This window comes from Oncorhynchus tshawytscha, unplaced genomic scaffold (genome assembly GCF_018296145.1).
Source record: "Oncorhynchus tshawytscha isolate Ot180627B unplaced genomic scaffold, Otsh_v2.0 Un_scaffold_1176_pilon_pilon, whole genome shotgun sequence".
NCBI classification, from domain to species: Eukaryota; Metazoa; Chordata; class Actinopteri; order Salmoniformes; family Salmonidae; genus Oncorhynchus; species Oncorhynchus tshawytscha.
The window spans coordinates 1-7500 of record NW_024609681.1 but is presented as its reverse complement, the minus strand read 5'-3'; the positions used below and the strand labels follow the sequence as shown (position 1 = coordinate 7500).

At 53.6% G+C, this 7500-nt stretch overlaps 1 pseudogene; it reads left to right on the top strand.

Annotated features, from left to right (window-relative positions):
* Positions 1 to 7169, top strand: part of LOC121845471 — a 66269-nt pseudogene extending 59100 nt beyond the window's left edge.
* Positions 7170 to 7500: the final 331 nt, after the last annotated feature.

The window sequence follows — 7500 nt, the reverse complement described above, 5'->3', positions numbered from 1 at the left end:
CTGTGGATCTGATGGTCTGTCACCCAGAGTAGGAGGGACTGTGTCCTGCTGTGGATCTGATGGTCTGTCACCCAGAGTAGGAGGGACTGTGTCCTGTTTAATGTGTCCTGCTGTGGATCTGATGGTCTGTCACCCAGAGTAGGAGGGACTGTGTCCTGTCTTAATGTGTGTCCTGCTGTGGATCTGATGGTCTGTCACCCAGAGTAGGAGGGACTGTGTCCTGCTGTGGGATCTGATGGTCTGTCACCCAGAGTAGGAGGGACTGTGTCCTGCTGTGGATCTGACGGTCTGTCACCCAGAGTAGGAGGGACTGTGTCCTGTTTAATGTGTCCTGCTGTGGATCTGATGGTCTGTCACCCAGAGCAGGAGGGACTGTGTCCTGTTTAATGTGTCCTGCTGTGGATCTGATGGTCTGTCACCCAGAGTAGGAGGGACTGTGTCCTGTTTAATGTGTCCTGCTGTGGATCTGATGGTCTGTCACCCAGAGTAGGAGGGACTGTGTCCTGCTGCTGGATCTGATGGTCTGTCACCCAGAGTAGGAGGGACTGTGTCCTGTTTAATGTGTCCTGCTGTGGATCTGATGGTCTGTCACCCAGAGTAGGAGGGACTGTGTCCTGCTGTGGATCTGATGGTCTGTCACCCAGAGTAGGAGGGACTGTGTCCTGCCTGCTGTGGATCTGATGGTCTGTCACCCAGAGTAGGAGGGACTGTGTCCTGTTTAATGTGTCCTGCTGTGGATCTGATGGTCTGTCACCCAGAGTAGGAGGGACTGTGTCCTGTTTAATGTGTCCTGCTGTGGATCTGATGGTCTGTCACCCAGAGTAGGAGGGACTGTGTCCTGTTTAATGTGTCCTGCTGTGGATCTGATGGTCTGTCACCCAGAGTAGGAGGGACTGTGTCCTGTTTAATGTGTCCTGCTGTGGATCTGATGGTCTGTCACCCAGAGTAGGAGGGACTGTGTCCTGCTGTGGATCTGATGGTCTGTCACCCAGAGTAGGAGGGACTGTGTCCTGTTTAATGTGTCCTGCTGTGGATCTGATGGTCTGTCACCCAGAGTAGGAGGGACTGTGTCCTGTTTAATGTGTCCTGCTGTGGATCTGATGGTCTGTCACCCAGAGTAGGAGGGACTGTGTCCTGCTGTGGATCTGATGGTCTGTCACCCAGAGTAGGAGGGACTGTGTCCTGCTGTGGATCTGACGGTCTGTCACCCAGAGTAGGAGGGACTGTGTCCTGTTTAATGTGTCCTGCTGTGGATCTGATGGTCTGTCACCCAGAGTAGGAGGGACTGTGTCCTGTTTAATGTGTCCTGCTGTGGATCTGATGGTCTGTCACCCAGAGCAGGAGGGACTGTGTCCTGTTTAATGTGTCCTGCTGTGGATCTGATGGTCTGTCACCCAGAGTAGGAGGGACTGTGTCCTGTTTAATGTGTCCTGCTGTGGATCTGATGGTCTGTCACCCAGAGTGGAGGGACTGTGTCCTGCTGTGGATCTGATGGTCTGTCACCCAGAGTAGGAGGGACTGTGTCCTGCTGTGGATCTGATGGTCTGTCACCCAGAGTAGGAGGGACTGTGTCCTGCTGTGGATCTGATGGTCTGTCACCCAGAGTAGGAGGGACTGTGTCCTGTTTAATGTGTCCTGCTGTGGATCTGATGGTCTGTCACCCAGAGTAGGAGGGACTGTGTCCTGCTGTGGATCTGATGGTCTGTCACCCAGAGTGTGTGTCCTGTTTATCTGATGGTCTGTCACCCAGAGTAGGAGGGACTGTGTCCTGTTTAATGTGTCCTGCTGTGGATCTGATGGTCTGTCACCCAGAGTAGGAGGGACTGTGTCCTGTTTAATGTGTCCTGCTGTGGATCTGATGGTCTGTCACCCAGAGTAGGAGGGACTGTGTCCTGTTTAATGTGTCCTGCTGTGGATCTGATGGTCTGTCACCCAGAGTAGGAGGGACTGTGTCCTGTTTAATGTGTCCTGCTGTGGATCTGATGGTCTGTCACCCAGAGTAGGAGGGACTGTGTCCTGTTTAATGTGTCCTGTGTGGATCTGATGGTCTGTCACCCAGAGTAGGAGGGACTGTGTCCTGCTTTCTGATGGTCTGTCACCCAGAGTAGGAGGGACTGTGTCCTGCTGTGTCCTGCTGTGGGATCTGATGGTCTGTCACCCAGAGTAGGAGGGACTGTGTCCTGCTGTGGATCTGATGGTCTGTCACCCAGAGTAGGAGGGACTGTGTCCTGTTTAATGTGTCCTGCTGTGGAATGATCCCTGGTCTGTGTAACCCAGAGTGTGGTGATCCCTGTGTCTGTTTGAGCTCTATCTGTGTGGTGTGGTGAAAGGTCTGTCAGGGAATTGGGACGGATTCCCGGGTCAAGTCTGTTTCCGGAACGATCTGTGTTTTTGTGGAGACAGGGTCACCAGGAAGGCTCTTTTAATCTCTATCTGATGGTCTCTTCTCTGTGTCCTCTCTCTGATGGTCTGATACCCAGAGTTCTGTGTCCCTGTCCTGCTCCTCCTCTGATGGTCTGTCACCCTCTGCCTTCTGTGTCCTGCTGTGGATCTGATGGTCTGTCACCCAGAGTAGGAGGGACTGTCTCATCTCCTGTGTCCTGCTCTGGAATGATCCCTGTGTCTCTGCTCCTGTGTCCCCTCTCTCTCATCTCCTCTGTGTGGTGTCTTTCTCCAGGGAATTGCGTCAGGATTCCCGGTCAAGTTCTGTTTCCGAACGATCTGTGTTTTTGCAACATCTCCCTTCTCTTCTCTCTCATCTCCTCTCTTCTCTCATCTCCTCCTCCCTCTCTCTTCTCTCTCCTCCTCTCCCTCTTCCTTCCTCTCCTCTCTCCTCTCCTCTCTCTTCTCCTCTCCCTTCTCTTCTCTCTCATCTCCCTTCTTCTCTCTCCTCCCTCTCCCTCTCTCCCTCTCTCTCATCTCCTCCTCCTCTCCTCTTCTTCATCTCCCTTCTCTTCAAGTCTCTCCCTCCTCTGTTCCCTTCTCTTCTCCTCATCTCCCTTCTCTTCTCTCTCCTCTCCTTCCTCTCCTCTCTCTCCTCTCCCTTCTTCTCTCTTCCCTCTCTTCTATCTTCTCTATCTTCTATCTTCTCCCCTTCACTCCCCTTCACTCTACTGCACCTCTCCATATTCTCAATCTTTATCATTAACACACTCACCAGATTTCAAGTGTTATTAATCATTCAATGAGGAAGTGTCTGAGGTCAATACAGAACACAAAGAGGACAGGAGGACAGGAGGAGAGGAGATGAGAGGAGAGAAGAGGAGGAGAGAAGAGGACAGGAGGAGATGAGAGGAGGAGAGGAGAGGAGGAGAGAAGAGGACAGGAGGAGAGGAGGAGAAGAGAGGAGAGGAGAGGAGAGGAGAGGAGAGGAGAGGGAGAGGAGAGAGGAGAGGAGAGGAGGGAGATGGAGAGGAGGAGAGGAGAGAGGAGGAAGAGGAGATGAGAGAGAGGAGGAGGAGAGGAGATGAGAGGAGAGGAGGAGGAGAGGAGAGAGAGAGAGAGAGAGGAGAGAGAATGAGAGGAGGAGAGGAGGAGAGAGGAGATGGAGGAGGAGAGAAGAGAGGAGAGAGATGAGAGGAGGAGAGGAGAGGAGGAGAGAGATGGAGAGGAGGAGAGGAGAGGAGAGGACAGGAGGAGAGGAAAGAGGAGGAGGAGAGAGAGGAGAGGAGAGAGAGGAGAGAAGAGGACAGGAGGAGAGATGAGGAGAGGAGAGAAGAGGAGAGAAGATGAGGAGGAGGAGAGGAGATGAGAGGAGATGGAGGAGGAGAGAAGAGGACAGGAGGAAGGAGAGAGAGATGAGGAGAGGAGAGGAGAGGAGAGGAGATGAGAGGAGAGAGGAGAGAAGAGGAGAGGAGATGAGAGGAGAGAGAAGAGGACAGGAGGAGAGAGATGAGACAGAGGAGAGGAGAGAGGAGAGGAGAGGAGGGAGAGGAGAGGAGAGAGAGGAGAGAGGAGAGAGAGGAGGAGAGGAGAGGAGAGGAGAGGATGAGGAGCTGGAGAGAAGAGGACAGGAGGAGGGAGATGAGAGGAGAGAGAGAGAAGAGGACAGGAGGAGAGGAGAGGAGATGAGAGGAGGAGAGGAAGAGGGACATGAGGGAGAGGAGATGAGAGGAGGAGAGGAGAGGAGAGGACAGGAGAGGAGAGAGAGGAGATGAGAGGAGGAGAGAAGAGGACAGGAGGAGAGGAGATGAGAGGTGGAGAGAGAAGAGGACAGGAGGAGATGAGACGAGGAGATGAGAGGTGGAGGAGGAGAGAAGAGGACAGGAGGAGAGGAGATGAGAGAGGAGAGACAGGAGGAGAGGACAGAGAGAGAGGACGAGGAGGAGAGAGGGAGGACAGGAGGAGAGGAGGAGGAGAGAAGAGGACAGGAGGAGAGGAGATGAGAGAGAGGAGAGGAGGACAGGAGGAGAGGAGAGAGGAGAGAGAGAGGAGGGAGGAGAGGAGGAGAGAAGAGGACAGGAGGAGAGATGAGAGGAGGAGAGAAGAGGACAGGAGGAGAGGAGGAGAGGAGAGGAGAGGAGAGGGAGAGGAGAGAGGGAGAGGAGAGGAGAGGAGAGAGGAGAGGAGAGGAGAGGAGATGGAGAGGAGAGAGGAGGAGATGAGAGGAGGAGAGGAGATGAGAGGAGGAGAGAAGAGGACAGGGAGATGAGGAGGAGAGAGAGGAGGAGAGAGGAGAGGAGAGAGAGAGAGGAGGAGAGGAGAGGAGAGGAGATGAGAGAGATCTGAGAGAGGGAGAGGAGAGGAGAGATGAGAGGAGGAGAGGAGATGAGAGGAGAGGAGAGGAGAGAGATGAAATGAGAGGAGGAGAGGAGGAGAGGAGAGGAGGAGGAGGAGACAGGAGGAAAGGAGATGAGAGAGAGAGAGAAGATGGAGGAGATGAGAGGAGGAGGAGATGAGAGGAGAGGAGAGGAGAGAGAGAGGAGAGGAGAGAGAGGAGAGGAGAGGAGGAGGAGGAGGAGAGGAGAGGAGAGGAGGAGATGAGAGAGGAGGAGAGGAGATGAGAGAAGGAGAGAAGAGGACAGGAGAAAGGATCTCCTTCTCTTTACTCTCCTCTCCCTTCTCTTCTCTCTCCTCTCCCTTCTCTTCTATGAGGAGAGGAGAGAAGATGAGAGGAGATGGAGGAGAGAAGAGGACAGGAGGAGAGGAGAGGAGATGAGAGAGAGGAGAGAAGAGGACAGGAGGAGAGGAGAGGAGGAGAGGAGATGAGAGGAGAGGAGAGAGGAGATGAGACAAGGAGAGAAGAGGACAGGAGGAGGGAGATGAGAGGTGGAGGAGAGAAGAGGACAGGAGGAGAGGAGGAGATGAGAGGAGGAGAGAAGAGGACAGGAGGAGAGGAGAGAGGAGAGGAGATGAGGGGAGGAGAGGAGAGAGAGAGGAGAGGAGATGAGAGGAGGAGAGAAGAGGACAGGAGGAGGGAGATGGAGAGATGAGAGGAGGAGAGAAGAGGAAGAGGAGGACAGGAGGAGGAGAGAAGAGGAGAGGAGGAGAGGAGGAGGAGAAGAGGACAGGAGGAGAGGAGATGAGACGAGGAGGAGAGAAGAGGACAGGAAGAGAGGAGGGGGAAGAGGAGAAGGAGGAGGAGCAGATAGTATGATTGTGTATGAGTTGATAGATGGACTGTAGATCCTGTAATGTCAGAGACATGTCCTCCTAGCGTGTGGTAGATAGCGTGTGGTGGATAGCGTGTGGTGGGTAGCGTGTGGTGGGTAGCGGTGGTAGCGTGGTGGTGGGTAGCGTGTGGTGGGTAGTGTGGGTGGGTAGCGTGTGGTGGGTAGCGTGTGGTGGGTAGATGGATAGCAGTAGCGTGTGGTGGGTAGCGTGTGGTGGGTAGCGTGTGGTGGATAGCGAGTGGTAGATAGGTGTGGTGGGAGCGATGGCAGATAGCGTGTGGTGGGTAGTGTGTGGTGCATGTGGTGGTGTGGTGGGTAGCGTGTGGTGGGTAGCGTGTGGTGGAGTAGCGTGTGGTAGATAGCGTGTGGTAGATAGTGTGGTGGGTAGCGTGTGGTGGGTAGCGCGTGGTGGGTAGTGTGTGGTGGGTAGCGTGTGGTGGATAGCGTGTGGTGGGCAGTGGTGGGTAGCGTGTGGTGGCAGCGCAGCATAGTGATGGATAGCATGTAGTGTGGATAGTGGTGGATAGCATAGATAGCGTGTGGTGGGTAGCGCGTGGTGATAGCGGTGGTGGATAGCGTGTGGTGGGCAGATAGCGTGTGGTGGGTAGCGTGTGGTGGGTAGTGCATGTGGTAGATAGCGTGTGGTGGGTGTGGTGGGTAGCGTGTGTGGTGGGTAGCATGTGGTGGGTAGCATGTAGCGTGTGCTCTCCTGGAAACAGAACTGTTACTGTCTCCAGGATACATTCAGACACTCTGATAGAGAGACAGGAAACAGGAAACAGAGAATAGTGGAGTTACTGTCTCCAGTTACATTCAGACACTCTGATAGAGAAACAGGAAACAGAGAATAGTGGTAATTACTGTCTCCAGGTACATTCAGACACTCTGACAGAGAGACAGGAAACAGGAAACAGAGAATAGTGGTAGTTACTGTCTCCAGGTACATTCAGACACTCTGACAGAGAGACAGGAAACAGGAAACAGAGAATAGTGGGAGTTACTGTCTCCAGGTACATTCAGACACTCTGACAGAGAGACAGGAAACAGAGAATAGTGGTAGTTACTGTCTACGTACATTCAGACACTCTGATAACAAATAGGGTTAAGTGCATTGCTCAAGGGCACGTCGACAGATGTCCTAGTCATCTCGGGATTCAAACTGGCCCAACGATCTTAATTAACCACTTAACCTGCCACCCCAAACTAAAACTCTGTACTTTACAGATCTATCAAACTTTAAAACTCTCCTCTCTCTCCTCCAGGCATGGTAACAGTACTAAACAGTACAAGGTGAGGGTTGGGGATTATCATTCTCTGGTTCCCGAGGAGTTTGAGGAGGAGTACGCTGTCGATCAGATCGTCCTGCACCCTAGCTACCGTTCCCACAGCAACGACTATGACCTGGCCTTGGTGCGTCTGTCGCCGGGAGTGGCGGGGAAGGGCCGCGGTCGATGTGTGGCGTTCAGTCGCCACGTCCTGCCCGCCTGTCTGCCGCTACGCAAGGAGAGAGTCCTGAAACAGGCTTCCAACTGTCACATCACAGGCTGGGGGACACAGGTGAGATGGGGGGAGGCACAGGTGAGATTGGGGGGGGTGGAAGACCAGGGGGTGTTAGTGGGTGATTTAGTGTGGAAGACCAGGGGGGTGCTAGTGGGTGATTTAGTGTGGAAGACCAGGGGGTGTTAATGGGTGATTTAGTGGGGAAGATGAGGGGATGTTAGTGGCTGATTTAGTGTGGAAGACCAGGGGTGTTAGTGTGGAAGATGAGGGGGATGTTTTAAAAAGATGAGGGGGTGTTAGTTTAGTGTGGAAGATGAGGGGGTGTTAGTGGGTGATTTAGTGTGGAAGATGAGGGGGGTGTTAGTGGGTGATTTAGTGTGGAAGATGA